General features: G+C 49.2%; 1 long non-coding RNA gene across 1 annotated transcript; it reads left to right on the top strand.

Moving 5' to 3' along the window:
• The first annotated feature begins 403 nt into the window (after window positions 1–403).
• LOC144312602 (uncharacterized) lies at window positions 404–18,052 on the top strand. The gene is made up of 4 exons (XR_013378107.1): window positions 404–644; window positions 1,358–1,454; window positions 10,149–10,229; window positions 17,096–18,052. It is a non-coding gene; the product is annotated as an uncharacterized LOC144312602 (long non-coding RNA).
• The last annotated feature ends 3,073 nt before the right edge of the window (window positions 18,053–21,125 follow it).

Below are 21,125 nucleotides of genomic sequence, written 5' to 3'. Positions count from 1 at the left end.
GGGAAATATACTTCAATCTTTTAAAAACACAACACAACAGCTGGGATTGATGGAGGGAGCATGGACCGTGAACCAGAACCAGACACTGCTAATCAGGATCCCTGCATGATGTAATGTCATCTTCATGACACTGTCCTCGTTTTACAGAGGAGGAAACCAAGGTGGCACAGAAGGGTGGGGTCGTTTGCACAGGTCACAGAGTTGGAGGGCGGCAGCACTGGGATTCAGACTCAGGGTCCCCTTTCCCATCCAGCACTGGTGACTGCTGTGCTGTGTGCTCACAGACACACTTGTCTGCCCGCAGTCTCTGTTTCTGCTCATTAAGATTGTGGTGTGGGCCTCAGAGGAGTCAGGAATCCTGGGTATGAGGTGGGGAACTCCACACTGGCCTCCAGGGCAGGGCTGAGAAAGAGCGGGAGGTGCCCAGGGCCATCACCACCTGGAGGCCTGGCCTCCTCTCTCACCTCTGTTCTCCCTCTGTGCCCATCAGATTTGGCCGCCCCAGGTGTGATGGGAGAAGGGGCTGAAGAACAGAGCACCCTCATACCCTGTGGCTTCACTTGAGGTTCTTTCTGCCTTTGGACCCTCCCCTTCAATGGGAAGACTATGTGTGACAGGAGAGTAACAACTGAAAATGTAAAAAAGTAAGGATATTGCCTTTGTTGAAAGTTTGATACCTGTATGCAGCAAGAACCAGAAGCAGTAAGAATCAGCTCTGATTGACTTCTACTGTTCCAGAGAGAATGGTAAAGTTAACCCCATTTTACTGATGAGGAAAGTGGAGGCTCATAACTCACATTACTTTCTTCAGATTGCTACACATTTAGGAAATGGCCAGGTCGGTCTTTTTACCCACACCATTCAGTGCTATGCCTCCTCTGCTGCAAACAAGACATTGCTTTTTCTTTTCCATCCTGCTAACTGCCCACCTGGTTATGCTGCCCAGTGCTGGAGAATTTATGGGTGTCGACTGTGCTGCAGGTAAACCAAGGGCTTACAGAAGCACACTTGCTGGCTCCTACCCCAAGTCATAGCTTACCTTGGAAAGTCAGAAACAGCCTCTGCCCTAATCAGCAGATGACTTGCTTGACCATTGGGGAACTGAGGCCCATGAGGTAATGCAGCCAGTCAGCTCTGAGCTGGGACTGGAACTCCAGTCCCTAGGTTTTACATCTGGTTCTCTGTCCACTTCAAGCCTACCAGGTTAATTCATTTATTCTTTCAGTGAATCACAGATTCATTTGTCCAGGTGGGTGAGCAGCATTTTGCTGCATTTGCAAATTCATTTGCCGATATTATTTCATTTTATTCTCAAAACAACCATGTGAGGTCAGTTATATGATAATCCTTACTACAGATGAGGACACTGAGTTCAAGAGAGGTGAAGTCAGCTGGCCAGGGGCCCAGCAGACAAGTGGAAGAGCTAGGATTTGAAGCCAGGTCTTCTGAGAAAGGTAAGTAGCTGGGGGGTCAGAAAGGAGGCAAGCTTGGGGCTGTAGCAGGGGTAGACCAGGGGCTGCCTTGGCCCTCTATGGGCTTTGCCTCTGTCCTGGGAGTCAGGGGTGAAGTCACTGGGCTGGGGTTGGAGGTGTGGGTGGGGCTGGGCTGGTGGGCTAAGGGGGGCCATGGAAACAGGTCTCCCTAAGGTAGGGCCAAGGGAAGGATCAGAGGATGGTCCTTCCTGAGAGATGGCTGACCAAGAGTCAGAGGAAAGCACTCTGGGCACACCCAATTCTGGCGGGAGGGCCGTCCTGCCCACCGAGCCACACCAGGGACCATGGCCCTCTCAGCAGTGTCCTCCTGGTCTACACCACTGGGCAGGAGTAGCTCAGATAGGACAGGTGGAGAAGCCTGCGGGTCATGTCTGGTCACGTGTACCTATGCTAAAGAGTTAATAAATTTAGGGCATTTGAGAGTTTTATAGCTGGAAGCAGCTTTTGAGATTATTTGGGCCAGCATTTCCCACGGTGCAGGGCTAGTAGCTGGGATGAGTGCCTGTGGTCTGCACCTGATGCTAGATAACATTGAATTCACCAGTGAGGATTTATTCCCTTTTCAACTTTCCTTCCATCCTTGTGATTACACTGGGAGAGACCCACCTGGGTGCTGGGATATCTTTATCACCTCTTGGAACATTCGCTCGCTAGTCTCCTCCTGACACCCTCACCCCTAGGCCCAGACCCAGTCTTTAGGAACCAACAGCATCTAACTAGAGACGTATAACCTTGTTTTGTTTTTATTTTATTTGTAGCGCTATCTTCCATCGGTGGCAAATGGTACTGGCTCTTCGGTTATGGTAGTGTTGTAAAGTTTTTGTTTGAATTAGTGAATTCAGTTTTGAAAAGAGGTCAGTTTTAGAGATAGCGATTAAGTCAGGAATTGTGTAGCCTTCTGTGGCTTTGACAGCCTGCAAAGTAGAAAGGGGGCAACTGAGGTGGGGGCACTGACTGGTGCCCTATTCTTCTGTGGAGGGAGCAACAGCTGGGAAGGGCCTCAGCCCAGAGGCATGAGGCATGCAGCCAGGCACCTTCCACACCCCTTTCTCTCCACCTGTGAGTTAAGATTTGGTGGATGCAGCTCCCCAGCAGAGTGTTCCTTTATCCCAGCTTCCTTAGACATGGCTGTACCTTCTGATCTTGTCTCAGACTTGAGAAGCGCAGCCTTCGTGCAGATTGTCCACTGTCTAGGCAGCAGGTGCCCGCTGCCTCTCGGGTGCCTCCTGAAGCCCAGCCAGGTGCCTGTTTCTGACTTCCGGGCTCAGCTCTGCTCTGCTGTTACTCGGCTACATCCTTCCATCTTGCACTCCCATACTCAGCTGTAGTGTTATCTCCTCTTGGATGACCTCCCAAGTCCCCACGACCAGGGTGACCGGCTCTGTGCACTCAGCACCTGCCCTCCCAGCCCTCACCCTTCTTTCCTCTCTTTCCTCATGGAAAAGGGTCATTCCCTGACCAAGGGAATATGTACTGTGCACTTTCTACCACCCAAGCAATCATCCTGAGATATTGCCATTCTTAGTTACCCATTTGCACCCCCCTTGTGTTATATGCCCCTTGAGGGCATGGATAGCATCATCCTTCACTTGGCATTCTCAGAGCCTGGGGGCCTGGCACCTTGAAGGCCCCTGATGAAGTTTGTTGCACAATATGATGATGATGATGATGATGAAAATAATAATAAACTGCTGTTTATATTGAACACTATGGTACACATTGTATGTAACATTGTGTGATGAACTTTACAATATTTCATTTAATCCTCACAACAACCTCAAGAAATTGGAGCCTTCACTGTGCCCATTTTCTGAGTGAGAACCCTGAACTCAGAGACATTAAGTATCTTGCTCAGGGACACACAGCAAATGACAGAACTGGAACTTGAACCAAGGCAGCACCCAGAGTCCATATTCTCAGGCAGTGATAGGAAAGTGCATGTGACAGCCAGTCTCTCTCTCTCTTACACACACACACACACACACACACACACACACACACGGTGATACTGCAGGGCTAGAGACTGGTGCACACGTGCCTGCCCCTTCCTGCTCCCCTGGGGTTACTTTGCTGAGGTGGCCTCCATCCCTTCCCTGGCCAGTGCTGTGGTGACCTGTGGGTGCAGCCACCCTTGCCACGAAGACTTGCCAGGCAGCCCACCAGGTCTCTGCTGCCCACCGAGAGAACATTAGTCAAGTCATCCTACAGCAGGATTATGCCTTTGCCATGGCGATTTCGAAGCCCAGCTGCCAGGCCCATGTGCAAATTTGTGCTTATTTGATTAGCTTGTTTAGTCATCGCTGCTGATGAGAGCGGGCTGTGGCCACCAAATGACATTCTGCTGCCTGCAACCCTGTAATCGCTTTTGGAAGGGATATTATGTTAATATCTCACACGAGGGCCTCTGATCACACAGAAAGACAGGGCAACCAGGCCCAGGCCATATGGTGCATCCGAGGCCTTCCTTTGTAATCCTGGGTAATTGAAATACTCGGCCTCATTCAAACGCGGAAAGCTTCCCATCTGATGGGTAGCAGAGGGCCTTTAGCAATTTACTCACCAGTCCTTATGGGAACATTATTTGGGGGGATGATGTAGGGATTCATGCCAGAGAAACTTGACCCTTTTTTTAAGAACACAAATCCCTGGTACCTGATTGTTTAATAAAACCAACAGCAGTTACCAAGCTCTCCCAGCCTTCCAGACACTGAGATCATCACTTACTGCGAAGTCAGACATCATTCCCATTTCACAGATGAGAAGCTGAGGCCCAGACAGCAGCCAGCTTGCCCAAGTCTACTGGCTGGAAGTGGAGGCACAGAGACTTCTCCCAGGTCTAACCCCAAGCTCTGCCCCCTGCCAGGAGTCAGACTGGAAGCTGGAAGGTGTTTTGAGAATATCAGTGACTCCCATACAGCTATACTTAATGTAGTGCTTTGCAAAATTGAGCAAGTGTCAGGACCCCTGAAGGTCTTGTTAAAACTAACAGTTTGCCAAGCCCCACCCCAGAGTTATAATGCAGTAGACCTGGGGCAGAACCCAAGAATTGGCATTTCTAGCATTCCCAGGTGATGCTGAGGCTGCTGGCCCAGAGCCCCCAAGTTGGAGAAACCCCTGACCAAGGGAATACGTACTGTGCACTTTCTACCACCCAAGCACAGGAGGTGTTCCCATTCCCATTTTTCTGAAAGGGAAACAGACTTGGATAGCTGGGTTTGCTTTCTGAAAGTCTCTTAGCTAGTGTGTGGGATTTGAAGGAGGTGACTTGTCCACAGCAGGAAGCTCACAGAGCTGGGACTCAGCCCTGGTCTCTGACTTGCCTTCCGAAGATACGGCCTCAGGGAGGCAGATGTCACACTTTGCTTTTGCCTCTACCAAAAGGAGCACAGAAAATGGTGTCTATGCTTGCTCTTAACACCTTGTGTCTGGCAGGGCCCCAGGAGCCTGGTCGTGTTCCCTTGCAGGCTTGGCCTGGGCCCCAGTGGGCTCCTGATGAGAGGATGTGTGTACAGGCCAGCCTGTCCTTTCTGAGGGCTGCTTGGGTCTCCCCTTGAAACCAACCTGTGCTTGCACCAGGGACCCCAGACTGGGACGGACAGACAAGGAGCTGGGGCACACTCAGGGCAGAGAGTGTGTGCTTTGCTCAGTTGCACTGTCCATGGTGTTGCGTGCTCGGCAGTAAATTAAAAGCTCTTCCTTTCTGACCTGGTGATCAAGGTCTGCCCAGGCTGTCCAGCCAGATGATCCCTAACCAATCTCTCCTCCTTCTCCTCTACTCCCTGCCCTCCATATTCCCACCAAATGAAGGAAAAGGAAACTGACCATGGAACATCACCCCAGGTCAGGCACAGACCCACACACTGTCATATGTAAGATGCAGTGTTCCCAACCATTACCATTTTACAGATGCACACACTGAGTCTCGGAGAGGATCTCACCAAAAGCCACCCAGCCAGTCAGTAGGACAGAGCAAGGATTTAGAAGTGAGGCATGCCAACCCCAAACCCAGATCTCTGTCCACTTCCCTGACTATTGCCTTCCTTCCTGTCCCTTTCCTTAAAACACTGGTGAACATTTGTCAGTCTCCTGTAGGACAAGTATTGCTTTCAGTGATTCCCAAGCATATTTGTTGGTTGAAACTTTTTTCTTGTGTTCCTTTTTTTTTTCCCTTTAAGTGCAGAGCACCTTGTGAAAATCAGATACTAGGGAATTGAAGTTTCTTGACTCATCCCCTTGACTCCAAAGCACCACCCTTCCTGCTTAGACAGCTAGTACCTGTGATGTGCTTGCCTGGCTTAGAGCTGCAGAAGGAGTCAGGAGGGGTCCTGTCTGCCATGTCTAAGGCTGTATCCCCAAGGCCAACATGCATCTGGCACATGGCTGGTGCTTGATATATATGCTTGTTTGTTGGTACAAATATTTATATCTTACAGCTCAAAGTACTCAGCAGGGCCTCCCTCTGCCAGCCAGCCTCATTGCACTGGCTGACCTGGGGAAATAAATGCCTCTCCTGCCACGGGCTTGGGGCACAAAAGCAGAAGTGGGAAGCAAGACCTCCTTGGAAACCACATGGGACTCTGGCCTTGGGGGCCTCTCAGTTCTGCCCCTCAGTGCTGAGAGACCTTGGGAAAGTCACCTCTCCTCTCTGAGCCACAGGTATTCTCCTGCCAAGCCTTTCTCCCAGGCTGTCTGCCAGTTCAGCAGGTATGAAGTGAAAGGCTTGTGTGGCAGTGGATCATGCTAGGGAGGTGAGTTGTGGCCACACTGCATTGGTGGGAGTAAGGATTTGGACTAAAGGAGGGAGAAGTGGGCACCATCCGAAGGGACAGCCTCTTATCATGTGTGGCTCTTCAATGTAAGCTGGTCAATTAATTAATTTTTATTCATTTTTTAATGGAAAATAAAATTTAATTTCGTATATATAAGGAGTCTAGACAGACATGAAATCCCATCAATAGGCATCATCTAGTTTAAAGGAAACTCAATTCAGCATGCAGTCCCTCCAGTGCAGCAGCTGCCTTTAGAGTGTGTGATAGTCATATGCGGTCAGTAGCTGCCATGGTGGGCGGCAGAGGTGGGAGACATGTCTGCCATGGTAGAGGGTCCAACTGGACAACACTCAGGTGGTCATGCTGCATCTCGAAGATCTCAAAGATGCCTATTGTTTTTCCCATCCTAATGTGACACAGCCTTTTGGAAGTCCTCTGGGACCAGCTTTTAGCAGGAAGAGGGAAACATGCATTTGAAATCACCCACTACATGACTTAACTAGCTCCCACTTTTTAAAAAGTACCAGATAATGGAAACACATGAAGAATCAGCTGAATGAAGTAAAGTATCCCCTCGCCCCTCCCCCCATCTTAGCTCTGCAAACCTATTTGACACCTCAGATGGCCTGGACCAGGTGCAGTCCAAGCCAGGTAAACAGTGCCCACATTAGCGACATCCAGATGAATGAAGCATTTACTCTGTATCCTGAGCTGACACCTCTGGCTTCTGGACAGCATCAAAATTGTAGGTCCCTCTCTCTCCTGGAGCACAGTCCCATGCAGGCCCCACTGACAACATCCCATGCACACCTTGCAGGCAGAGGATGACCCGCTGACCTTCTGACTCACAGTGCGTGACTTCCAGTCTCTCCAGGAGCACCACTGGTGTCCAGTAGAGCTCCCAGCACCACTCTATTAGCAGCGATAGCGACTGCATTTGTTGGTCTAGTTGGGGTTCAAATTCTACCTCTGTGACTTAATAGCAGTGTGACATGGGCATGTGACTTACCCTTATAAAACCTCAGTGCCGCTTCTGGAAAGTGGGAGTCATGTCATCTTGCTCACGTGTGATGGTGAGTTTACATGTGATAGAATAGCCTTTTCTAGGTCTATATCCTCTTCTGCTAAACACAAAAATGTCCCCTATCAAAGGCTCCACCTCTCCATGGCCCACTGATAAATATTTTATGCACATCCAACCAAGAATACTTGGTTCAGCTTTCCCACATTTTATATTCTGACATGAAAGATTTTCCTCCAAAATACAAATTATTATGCCAGCTCTGTTGTTTTAATCTATACATATCTCCCCTCCTCTCCTCTCCCCATCTTGTTTCTGGTACATCCCCTAGAAGATCAGGACCCCTTCCCCCACATCGATAACAAGCATAATAGTTGAGCGGTACATGGCGATGAGCTGCACATTACGGGAATTCACTAAGCAGTAGTTCCCTGCCTCCCCCACCCACAGGGGAAATGTGACCCAGGAGAAATAACAGTCAACCAGTGTGGTTTCAAGCAGCATCCCAGCAGACATCCAAGTGTAGTAGATCAGGCTCCCTATCAGAGTCTTTTATAGTTGTCTTCATTTTTTTTTTAACAGACTATTTTTCAGAGCAGCCTCAGGTTTGTGGAAAAATTGCACAGAAAGTATAGAGTTCCCTTGTCCCCCCTCTCCCCACTCTCCCAGATTTCTGTTATGAACATCTTCCATTAGGGTGGCATGTTTGTTGTAATTGCTGAGCCGATACCAATACATAATTATTAACTAAGATCCCTGGTTACACGAGGGCTTACTCTTTGTGTTGTATATTCTATAGGTTTTGACAAATGCATGGTGTCTATATCCACCAATACAGTAGTGTATAGAATAGCTTCCCTGCCCTAAAAATGCCCTGTGCTCCACCCAGTCATTCCTTTCCCCCCACCCCGAATCTAGTTTCTTCCCTTTTTCTTCAATGCCCCTGTTGCAACTTATAATGATAAAATTGTAGGGTTAACGGATTGCAGTCTGCCTCCACCTGCCCTCACTGGGATGGCAGCAGCCACTTCACTGGACTTTTTCTACACCACATTTTAACACCATGAACACTGTATGTTGGGTGCTTGAAAACTTTGCTGAATGAATGAATGCATAGATGGAGGAGAGGTGAAGTGCAGGGAGCACAGGATGCTGGAGGGCTCCTGAAACAAGCTGGAGGGAGGTAGTATCAAGGCAGGAGGAGGACCCCGTGCCCAAACTAACTTCCCATCCCAGGCATCTCCCCATTAGGACAATGAGATGACAAAGAAACACTGCTCTGGAGCAGAGCAGCTGTGCCACATGGGGGCTACCAGGGCCATCAGTGCAGCCCATCCCTGTCGCATTGGATGACAAGGATGATGGGTGCAAGGACCTGATGTCATAGGAGCCCAGCCTTTGAAATGGCTGGACAGGGCTCAATCTGTCACTGTCTTCATCATCATGACTTTTGGAGTCACCTCCAGATTTTTTGGCCCAGTAAGTGATTAAGCAGTTAAATAAAGACAGGCTCATTAAGGAAACATGCTTCCCTGTGTATCTGCCCCAGTTACTCCTAAATTTAATCTGTCCATGAGCCAATTTCCAGGACAAACACACACTGTCTTTTTTTATCTCCCAAGCCTTAACCTTGAAGCCATTCATTGCCCGTGGCTTTTCCTGAGATCCTTTTCCCACTACCCGGCTCCTCTGAGGCTCGATGAGGGTCTCTTCCCCACACCCTCCCCCAGGCTGGGTAAGGGGCAAGTGGGTCCCATAGGGCCGTGTAGAGGGAGGGCAGGACACTTGCAGGGCCCGTTTTGCCAACAGGCAGGGCCAGGTCCATGAAAGCGCCCTTTCTTCTCTGTCACGAGGCTGCTCCGGCCGCAGGCGCTCCAGGGCATAATCGGATTGAGTTTCCGTGGCCAACAGGTTGGCTTTGTTTTGCTGTCCAGATTTGCGTCTATTTGACTCCCTGAGTTGTTTCTCGAATGCTCTCTGACCTGGTTTCACTGAGGACACATCAGGCCTTTGCCAGGGTGCACAGGGGTGATGAGAACCCAGGGGTAGGTGAGGGTTGGGTAGACCTTAGGGGAAGGGAAGGCAGGGAAGACCCAGGCCAAACCATGCAGCATTTTCTTATGTCAAGCCATGTGTCCCCTGCCCTGCTTTCTGCTTCCCTTTTCTATCCCCTGAGTCCCATTCCCCTTGAACGGTAAGGAAATGCCCTTCCTTGGACTTTTTTGTTGGCCTAGTTGCCCCTCTCCCAAGGCTCTGTGGCTCCCCTGAGTAGTCCAGGCATAATGTCCACACTCCTTCAGCTGATCCCAGGGCTCTCTATGGGTTAGGTGTACAGAAGGGCTTGTTGGTTAAAAATACCAAGTGGAAACCTCTTTTCCCTGAATACCAAATAGAGAGCTATTAAGAGAAGGATTCTTTGCAGCCTCATTGGATCCTGAGTAATGGCCCTGGCCTTGCTCAAAAAGGAAGAGCTGCCCATGCCATGATGAATTTCCAGAGAGGGGCAGACCCCCAAGGCTTATTCCATTCCCTGGCACAGACAGGACCCTGGTAGCACATGAAACTATCATTGCAGGTGGGTTGGCCTGCTCATAGTTCCCACTCTGGCTGTAATGGGCAAGAGGTGTCTCTGTGGTCCCTGGTTCCCCTCCTGGGAGAAGATGCAGCCTTAGTAGCTACAGGCTGGGCCCCTGAGCCTTCCCTATGCCAACCTCCCCTGGCCACTGGTATTGCTCAGGAAAAGATAGGTGGCCTGGACTGAGCTGATCAGCACCCTTGCCTGGGTCTATCAGGATCCTTCCCTGCTGGTTATTTTGTTTGTCTGTTTTTTTGTCTTTTAATGGGAATTGGTGGATCTGTTGAAAGATGAAGTGAGAGCCGCAGGCGGACACGTTCCTGCCCCTCTTGAGCTAAGAGAAAGAAGGCCACACCTACAGGGACATCAAGGTGAGGATGGAGAAGTTTCTGATAGCATTTGACCCCACCCTCCCCCAGGACCCAGTGGGCCCTGAGGTCGGCTTCCTATGTGGCTTCTGGTTTAGGCCTGTCAGCCGGTAAGTCTCCCTTTTTGCTTACATTCATTCAGGTTCTGTTTCTTTTCCTGAATGTAAAGGAATGCTTTGGGATTCAGGAATGTGCAAGGAGGCAGCTCTCTCCCTCTTGTAGGAGATGAGCTAGCTCAATAGCTGGTCGGATTCTGTCTACCTGGAACCCAGCAGCTTGTGAACAGACCCTGCCTCAGCCCAAGCGCTGGAGGAAGTGGAGCAGACCCAGAGTGAGAGAATGACACTCTCTCGTGACCTAATTAGGAGCCAGCTGGAGGAGTGCTGGTCTTGTTGGCAGAAGAGGGCCATCCCCGCGTGCCTGCTGAGCCCTGAGAAATGGCGGAGGGGCCGGCCTGGGCATTCCTGCACGGGGCTGCCCCACTCTGAGCTCCAGCATGCTGGTACACTGAGGCTGATCTGGGGGTGCTGGGCCCTGCTGGGGGCAGACAAGTGGAAAGAGCACTGGGCCCTACTGCCCAGCAAGTCCATGCTCCAGGATTTCCTAGGGAAACCTGTGCACATTTGCTCTGGAAGGCACACATAAGAGTGTGCGCTGTTGGCGATGGCTCACAGCTGGCACCACCCGGAGGTTCACCAGCCAGAGAAGAGATAAATCAGGTGGGGCGTATGCACACAGTTGAACATACCATACACTTGTGAGAGTGAATAAGTCATAGCTTTGTGAATCAACATGGTGGATTGGAGACATGAAACATGGGATTTAAAACTGCAAGTGGCAGGGGCACCTGGTGGCTCAGTTGGTTGAACTTCTGCCTTTGGTTCGGGTCAGGATCCTGGGTCCTGAGATCAAGCCCCGGAGTCCCACATCAGTCTCCCTGCACAGTGGAGAGCCTGCTTCTCCCTCTCCTCCCACCCCACCCTCCACTTGTGCTTCGTCTCTCTATCTTTCTCTCTCAAATAAATAAATAAAATCTTGTAAATTAAAAAAAGAAAAAAACCCTGCCAGTGGTAGAAAGGCCTAAGGTGCATTTTTAATAAAGCTTGAAAACAAGCAAATCAAGCATTATATTGTTTAGGGACACATTTATAAGTTGTAAACAGAAAAGACAAAGGAAGATAAAGAGACCAAAATAAAATTTAGGAAACAGTTCAGTCTTGGTGGGTAGGGAGGTGGGTAGGGGGCCTGGAGGGAACAATCAGCATGGATCCACCTCAATAGGTTCTGGGTCTTACATCATTGAATGGTGGGGTCACAGGGGTTTTATGATCATGCTTTTATAACCTAATATTAACTGCGTATATTCCTTGGTATGGAGTATTTCATAATAAAACATTTTAAAAAGAGAACATTGGGCTTGACTTTGCTATTGGAGATGTTTCTTCCTTCCTTCCTTCCTTCCTTCCTTCCTTCCTTCCTTCCTTCCTTCCTTCCTTCCTTCCCTCCTTTTCTCCTCCTCCTCCTTCTTTTCTTCTTTATTTTTTATTTTTATTTTTTTTTGTTGTTGTTTTTAGTAAACGAGGGTAATTTTGCCTCTGAAGAAATAAACAGTTTCAGAGCACTGGGTTTGGAGTAGTCCCTCCCAGTCCCATTATGGCCCGACACCCACAGGCCTCCCCATTGTCTCCATCCCTGTCACCTCTACTTTGGCCTCTCCTCAGCCCCAGAGCCACCTTTGAAACCATCGAACACATGCTTCCTGTAAGCTTGAGGCCCTCTGGGCCCCTGTTCTCTTCTTCAACCATGTCAGTCCCTAACTGTAGCCAGACGTAGAGTTCCCTGAACCGAAGACGTGCCTCTTGCTTCTGGGCCTTTGCTCAAGCTGTATTTGGAGAGGAAGTCAGGTCTGGGCCCCTCTATTGAATCTCAGAGCACAGCAGCCCAGAGAGACCAGGTTTGGGCCACTTCCCCAGCTGGGAATTCAACCTGGATTGATGTTCTTGTCCAGGCTGGCTGATCTGGACTGGGGGCTTTTTCTCAGGTGCTTCTTCCTGCAGGAATCCTGCCCTGATGCCTACCCTCTGTTCTCGCAGTCCCTCTGCTAACAGCCATCAGGGTACCCTGAACTTGCCACAGTGCTTTGAAATGCTCTGTATGTGTGTCTCCTCTACTACCTCAAGCTCCCCCAAGACAAGAACTGGGTCTTAGTTTCATTTTTTGTCTCAGCAGTGACTGCACGGACTCTGGCACAGTGTCATGAGATGTGAGCTCCGCAAGGGCAGGGATTTTGTCTGTTCTGTTCAGCTGTGTATCCCAAAGGCCTAGAACAGTACCTGGAACATGTAGACATGCTATAAATGTTTATTGAGTGAATGGATGTTGAAGTCTACTGGGTGGAATTCCACCACCTAGTAGCTGTTTGAATGTGGGGCAGACACTGAACTTCTCTGAGCCTCCCCTTCTTCCTCTTTAAATGGGAATATTAATAGTACTATTCTCGAGGGGTCACTATGGGGTTTGGTAGAAAGACACATGTCAAAGAGCCTAGCAAATGTCAGACACACAACCCAAGCTGGTTGCATATGAATTTAAGTCTGACCCCAAAGGTCTGGGACAAATGCCCAGTGGGCTTTGAGGTTGGCCATCTGAGTTCAGAGTCTCCTCTCACCCTCCCTGTGTGGTCCACGGGAAAAGGGATCACAGATCTGTGCCGCTTCTCCTCGGCCAAGGGCCAGTGACCTCTGGGGCTCACCTCTGACTGCTGGGTCAGCAGATCTATTGTGCTGGGGCTGTCAGTGGCTGGGCAGCTCAGTCGAGTCCTCAGAGCCCAGCTGGTCTGTGCAGCCACGGTCATGGTCCCCATTCCCTGAATGGCTTTTTCTTAAAATAGAGGCAAACTAGCACAGCCACAGGCGGCTCCTAACTCAGCCAGCTGTCTAGCCATTCTCTCAGGACCCTTTGGTTCCTGAAATGCTAGGAAGGAGAAAGCATGGATGTGGAATCATGCAGAGCTGGGATCCTGTGCTGCCTGCCCCCACTTCTGGCTGTGTGACCCTGGGCAAACGGCTTCACATCTCTGAGTCTTAGTCTCCACATCTGCAAAATGGGGAGGCAGAAATAACCAGTGGGGCTGTTGACAGGAGTAGGGATGATGCATAGAAGTTTCCTGGTGTGGTTGTACTCCCTAAAGAGTTATATAAATATCAAGTGTATGACATAATATAAAAATACAAGATGTGATAGTTATATAATCATGAAGGTGACGATGTTGATGGCTGCATTTCAGTGGACCAACTAACTTATGTAGAACTGAGAGTGTCAAAGAGAAAAAAGAGCTCTGTGCACGAGTGCTTGTGCATGTGGGAGTGTGTCTGAGTATTTATATCTCGACAGACATGTATGGTATATAAATACACACTTTGTACTATATAAGAAAAAGTGACATCACAGGAAAAATACACATATTTTATCCAGCGTATTTGTATTAAAGGAGTGAACAAAGAAACATTTAGGATGCCAGCTCTGTGGCACAATGCTGCCTAAACATAGGCCAGTGTATTCCTGTTGCTAATACCCAAAGAAAGGGTTCCTGGTCATGGCCTCTCAGCTCCGAGGTTCCTGCTCATCTGCACCACACTCTCCGGTGTTCTTGCTGCTGCTGCCACACTGGGCTTTCCCTGTCCCTCACATCAGGACCAATCTCCCCGGGATTGGCCTTCATAGCACTGCTGATTTCTCCTTCAAGGCACCTGTCATGGTTGGTATTTTACAGTTATTTGTAATTGTCTATTTACGTGTCTCTTCCTGTTAGTTGAAGAGAGATCAGGGGTGCCATCTGATTTTGCTTTTACACCCAGTACCCAGGTGGAAGGGTATGGTAGAGATGCTTAATTGGATGGGTGGAAGGATGGATGGATGGGTACCACAGACTTGCCCTTGAAGAACTTACTGTACATTTAGAGTCACAACGTCTAGACCCAGAAAATGGTCAGTAGCGAGTCAAGGCACTTGTGGTCAGGTGTCTTGTACCCAGTGGTGGGAGGACTTAGTCCTGTGAGAAGAATGGGCAGGGTAAGAAGGGCCTGTGGCTGGCTAGGGTAGAAGAAGGCCAGTGATCATCCAGCTATTGAAGGACTGCCCTCATATGTGTGGAACAGGAGACACTTTCTTAAAGACCCAAGGACAGCCACTTCCAATTGTGAATGGCCTGTGCCTCTGTTGAAACTCAGTGCTATATCATTTTCAATTATTCCAGTCTTTATTAGCTCTTTCTCATGCCAGGCCCTGTGCCAGGTTCTGAGGACACAGACAAATACAGTACAGCCAGGCAGGCCACAGAAGAGGGATGTGAGCACAGACAGGGTGCAAAACAATTGAGCCACTTTGGTGGGAAAGGATCAGGGATGAGGCTGATTCCCAGAGGATCAGTGGAGGTTCTCCTGGTGGAGGAAGAAGCACAGGCAAAGTGGAAGGACCAGGTGAGAGCTTGTGGCTTCTTGGCCTGATTGCCCACTGCTCATGGAGAAGGTGAGAGATGAGGCTGGGGAGTCTGGTGGGCCCCACCTGGTTGGCCGGGGCCTTAAGCTTTATTCTGAAGGTGTTAGGGAACTCTTGAAAATGTTTAGGCAGACAGGAGACCTGGTCAAGCATAAGGCAGGGTGGAAAAGGGGCAGAAGTAAATGAAGGTGGGGAGGCTGGTTGGGAAGACATGGCAAGTTTGAAAGTGGTGAAAATCTAAATATAGCCTGTCAAAGAGGGGATCAAAGCGGGATGCCTAAAATATCTCAGACAGGACATCCTCATTTATTCATCTCTAAAAGTGGAGGGGAGGCAGGTAAAGATCTTTTATCCACTATCCAGACCAGCCCATCGGAGTGTGTGGTGGGTGATCAGCTTTCTTGCTCCAAGGAACTCAGAAAATCCCATCAGTTTGCCCTCCAGTGAATATGGCACTTAGCAATGCTGAGTGTGTCCCTGGATCCTCTGGCCCCCCAGATACAGAAAGCAAGGGCGTGCCACACAGAACTGTGAGGGGGCTGGCAGAGCACTGGGGCCAGGGCTTCTTCAGCAGGAGGGGGGGCGAGGCAGGGGTGGGGCTAAGGGTGGGGAAGGGAAAGAAAGGGGAAGAATGAGGACCATAACACTTGGCAAGATCCAAAAGAAAAAGAAGGGGGGGCGCAGGGGGGATGCAGAGAAAAGGCCTAGCTAGGATGACAGGCAAGATTTTCTATTTCCAAATGGTTGTGGGGAGGAAGATTTCAGAGGGAACACAGTTGCCAGGAGAGTTGGAGAGAGATGACTCAGGATTACATAACAACAGGTAACATGGTACCGAGGGGTTGGAGCATGTATACAGCTTTATCTCCTAAAACATTTTTGTTTTAAAAGGAGACATTCTAGGGCCAGGATCATAAACATGTGCCTCTAGGATAGAGCAGGTCATATATAATCGAGGGCCGTGGGCCGTGTGTTCAGAACATGGTAGCTCCAGCCTGAGGGGAAACTGCAGGTGACAGCAGGTGACACCAGACTGTTGTGTTCAGGAGACAACAGGAGTAGGGACTGTGGCAAACTTAAGGCTGCAGGGCCAGCCCAGGGAGCAGCACCAGGTCAGCCACAACTGCTTGTTGCCATGTAGGAACACAGGTCCAGGGTGGCCACGTTTTCTGATTCCCCCCGACCCCTAAATTTAGAAATTGGGATTTTTATATGAAACTACCTAATTTGCAAGTTACAGCAATGAGTTTAGATGTTTTTCAGAACATCGTGCTATCTACTCTGTACAAATGAGCAAAACCCATCCAACCTGTGGTGTACCTGTGTGCCCCTCTGTTGTCAGCCAAGTGTGCAATCAACTGCAACTGCACGTTGTATGGGGCCTGCCACCTCCAACAGTGTCCACGCCTTTTCCTAGAGGAGGTCTGAAGGGAGAATTGGGTGGGGGTCCGGGTGGGGCATTTACCTCTAATGGGGATCCTTCAATCCCTCCCGGCCTCAGTTTACCCCACCGATATAATGGCAGGAAGATCTCTAAGGGCCCCATTCGGCTGAAATTCTCTTCTCTTTCTTAGTTTCCCCCAATCATGACTATGTTCCATCAAGTGAGACCCTACTATGTGCCAGGCCCTCTGCTTCCTCTCCCAAGATCACATGGCTATTAATGTGGCAGAGGCTGGCTTCTAAACCAGATCTGTCTGACTCCAAAGGCCGTGGGCTGAAGCACTCTAGTCTACTCTTTGCAGTGAAAGCAAATCATTAAATAATTTAGGTCATGCTCAGGGGACAGGGAAACATATTCAGTTGCTTTTAAGGCTGCTACCCAATTTCTAGCAGACTGAAACTGCTATTTTTGGTACCTCATGGGCCAGTATAGATTTTTGAGGATTCTTTCCAGCCTTCCAAAAGGCAGGGGACTGGAGGGCCCTAAACAGAAGGCAAGAGCAATGAACAAGAAATACCAGGTGCACGAGGGGACTCAGCTTGGCAGCCTCACGGGGCTCACACAGGCCTGGGCAGGCCCCTGGGGCGTCAGTCTGCACGAGGGGTTGACTCTGTTTTTTAAAAGATTTTATTTATTTATTCATGAGAGGCACAGAGAGAGAGGCAGAGACACAGGCAGAGGGAGAAGCAGGCTCCCCACGGGGAACCTGGTGTGGGACTTGATCCCAGGACTCTGGGATCATGCCCTGAGCCGAAGGCAGAAGCTCAACCACTGAGCCTGAGGGGGTGACTCTTAATGCAGCTTTTGCTTGTTCCTTTATTCGAAGGCGGGCACCAGGGATGGAAGCCAGAAGTCCTATTTAATTAAAATGCTTCCCCCCAAATTGCTATTTCTTCAGTGATTTCAAATGTCACCTGTTTCTCCTCAGTTGTTGAAGTCAGAAACGTGGGATCCTCCTTCTCTTCCTTTCCCTCAAGCTCTGCATTCGATCTGCTGCCAACCTTTGTGGCTGTCCTACACGTCTCCGGAATATATGCAGTTCCCACTCTGCACGGGCCCTCCTGCAGTCCCCTCAGCTCTCCGTGTTAACCCTGGCTCCTTTCCCATCTATTCCTGATGACGGTGGCCGGAGGAATTTTGATAAAATGCAGATCTGGCCTTGTCACTCCTTTGCTCAAAAACCTGCTGGTGGGTCCCCAGGGCACCGTTAATAAAACCCAGGCTTCTCTCTGTGACCTACAAATCCCTCTGTTATCTGGCCCTCACACGCTATGTTCCAGCCACTCTGGCCTATTTTCAGTTCTTCAAATACTTGGAGTTCTCTCTGGCTCTGGAGTCACACAGACCTGGATTTGAGTCCCAGGTAACCTTGGGCAAGTGGCTGCACCTCTCAGAGTCCCATTCTGCTTATCTCTGAAATGGGTATACTTGTGCAGCGTATGTCAGGACTTAAACAATACAATGTACGTGGGACCTTCTTTTGCTTGAAACCTATAGGTTTCCCTCGGAAAGGGGAGGAGAAAGGGATTAATGTAGTTTCCTGACAATTTTCCTTGAATTCTCTGCTTTAACAATAAAATAACTCGGAGACATTCATAAATTTTGGCTTCTTTTTAAGTGGGTTATACAATCAAATATCAGCTACTTTCACCTTGTTTTTATTTTTTTTAAGTTTTAATTTTTTAAAAGATTTTATTTATTTGACAGAGAGCACAAGCAGGGGGAGCAGCAGGCAAAGAGAGAGGGAGAAACAGGCTCCCCACTGAGCAGGGAGCCTGATGTGGGACTTGATCCCGGGACCCTGGGATCATGACCTGAGCCAAAGGCAGATGCTTAACCAACTGAGCCACCCAGGTGCCCCTTACCTTTGTTTTTAATTACAAAGTCTGTGCCACATTACCTTTAATTGTGTTAATTACTTGCTCAACAGAGATAAATATGTTGTGTTTTAATAGATACAATGAGGTTATTTTTCAAGAAGTCACTTATGGTGGTGCCCCTATGCTTTTCCACGTGGCTTTCTTTGCTCCTGACTTCCCCAATCCTGTCAGCTCACTGCCCCCCACCTCTGCCCCACCCAAGTTCACCCAGAAGCTAGGTACATCCTGCAATTCTCCCAGGAAGCCCCGTTCCCGGGTGTGTAGCTGCTCCTGGGCAGTCTGCTTATTCTCAGGAAGCAATTCCAACTCCACTCCCCACTCCCCTGCACGTACCTCACTGCCTTCCTCCAGCTGCTTGGCCAGGCCAGGTCTGGTCCCAGGAGGTAGCCTCAGGAGCAAAAGCAGAGAAAGGGAAAGGGAAGGTAGAGAGAGGAAGGAAGTGACTATTGGAGAGTGTCTTCTCGGTCCCCTCCAGGTCCCCTTTCTGTTCTGATAGCCTTACAGCTAATGTGGTACTAATGATGGTAGCAGTCATAGCAACAACAACAACAAAATAAGAGTCAACATTTAAAGCAGCGATTCTCAACATGGGGAGATTTTGCCCCCCCAGGAGACCTTTGGCAATGTCTGGAGACATTTTTTTGTTGTCACAACTCGGATGGGGGTGCTGTTGGCATCTAGCTGGCAGAGGCTAGGGGATGCCGCTAAATATCTTACACTGCCCAGGGCAGCCGCCAACTGTACACACACACAGCCGAGAATTCTCTGGCCCCAAATGTCCACAGCATCAAGGTTGAGAAATCCTGGTGTATAGTGTGCCTACTGTGTGATGAGAGCTGGGCTAGGAGTTCTATGAGCATTATCAATTTAGTTCTCAGTGCGATTCTTTGAGCTAGGTATTATTATCACACTCACTTTACAGATGAGGACTCTGAGGCTTAGAGGGGTGAAGTGACCTGCTCAAGATCCACAGCTGTGGAATCTTAGAGGGAGCATTTGAACTCTGGTCCTCTTGATTCTGCTACCCTAAATGGTCTCTGGTTCCCCCTTCTCTCCCCATCTCTGTGACTGAGTGCCAGTGGGTCGACTGGCTTCATGCTATAGCAGCAGATGGGGTGTCTAATACAAACCATGTGCCAAAGACTTGTGTGGGGTGGGTGTGTGACTGCGGTCCCCCCAGAAACCTTTGGGACAGTGGAGGGGAGATCTCCTTTTGATGCCCTCAGCCCCTGACCTCATTGGTGAGGCTGGGGAAGGGGAGTGACAAGGAGGCGAGAGTGTCTTCCTCTCTGCACCCAGACACCTGGCTCAGGCTCAGCTTCTGTGCTTGGATGAGCTGAGATGCTGGCAACAGAAGGGACACGTGAGAGGTGGATCCTGTTATGTCTCATGTGACATTTCCAAGCCAAAAGTGGGCTGTTCTGTACTACAGCCAGGAATATATATTTGCATCCTGTGTGTGTGTGTGTGTGTGTGTGTGTGTGTGTTTGAGATCACCTATGTGGGTACTTATCTGTGTGTGTCATAATGGATCTGTGGATGTGCATATAAGTGTGGAAGTGGCTGTGCATCTTTGTGCCTAAGTGTCTTTCTTTGTATATGTGGTGTCTTTCTTTCTCTATGTATCTGCCTGTGTTCGAATATCTAGGCCAGCATGTCTGCATGCATGTTTAGCTCTGTGTTGATGCTGCGTGAACATGTGTACACGTCTATGTAGGTGACTGTGGGCATGGTTATTGTCTCTGTAGGAAATGAATCACATGAAATGTGAACTCATGTGTATAAAATGACATGAAGGTGTGTTGCTGTTTTTGTGTGTACATTCTTTGTGGGGTGTGTGTGTGCCTATATCTACAGCTCTGCGTGTGAGTCAGTGTGACTGCGTGTAAATGTACACTTGCAACAATGTAGGCCACGTGTCTATGCACAGAGATGGAGGTGACCGTTCTTAGCGATTGCTCTGTGTGTGTGCGCGCCCTTGACTCCAGGATATTACCAACACAGAAGAAGCTCTAAACACTGCCCTGCATTTGTTCCTTGCAGCCTCCAAGGGTCTCAGCACCTTACCTCTCTCCATATATTAGAAGAGGTCACCAGGGGGAGGAGAGGGGACCCAGGCTTTCCCTCCCCTCCCGCATTGCCCCAGCTGGCTCCCAAGGTGCCAGCTGTTGGGGACAGAGGTCCTCAGGCCTTGCCCTCCTGACAGCCAGTCACTGAGGCTAAACATTTAGTGAGGCCTGAAGCTGTGTTTACTTAAACTTTAGGGTCACTGCACACATGCAATTTTTGGTTCAAGTGCTTTCCCCTCTGCAGGCTGCGGAGAGCAGGTGCTGGCTTAGCAAGTTACCTGGGGTTGCTGTTTCCCTCCATGAAATAGGCTGGCTTAATCGAGGTTTGCTCCACCTCAAGAAGAATGTAACCTTGGCAATGCATTCACTACCCAGTTCTTTTAAAACATTGTATCCTGAGCTCTAGTATTTTTGCAAAATCTGTAGCTCTCCTATAACTGTTAATTTACTTAACATTAAAAATTTGACCTGCTTTTAAAAATGTAAATACTTATTTAAGCTTTAGTCAAAGCAGCTACAACTAATGTAATCAAAGGGTGAGATATGCTAATTATAAATTTGAATTAAAAATTTCTTTAGTACATACTAAAATAATAAGCTTTGATTCTTCTACTCCCTACCTAACATCATCTTGCTTGCCCCATGTTGGGATGAGGATGCTTCTGAAGTGCCCCCTTGTCTTCTGCTTTAAAGGTAGCAGGCTGTGTTGGAGGTTCTCATTTCCATACAACTTGCTCAGGGAAGACACCATTTGAATACAAACAGGCAGGTCTGGTGTACCTGCCAGCAGTTACTGGGAGAGGGAGGTTTCCATATCCTCCATGGAAAATGCTTTGTTTCCTGAGTCAGGGCAGCCTGGGGATGCCGTGTGGTGCAGGAGGCTGGCTGCAAAGGAGCTTCTGGGGGAGCGCTCTGCCTCCCCTCCTCCTCGGTCTGGATCCTCCCCAGGGGACAGCAGCTCAGCGGTGTCATTGCCTTGGTGATCCTGAGCAGGGTTGCAGGCACAAAA

The sequence above is a fragment of the Canis aureus genome, chromosome 4, assembly GCF_053574225.1.
Source record: "Canis aureus isolate CA01 chromosome 4, VMU_Caureus_v.1.0, whole genome shotgun sequence".
Classification (NCBI taxonomy): Eukaryota; Metazoa; Chordata; class Mammalia; order Carnivora; family Canidae; genus Canis; species Canis aureus.
Note: the sequence above shows the minus strand (reverse complement) of the source record. Positions and strands in the feature narration are given on the sequence as shown.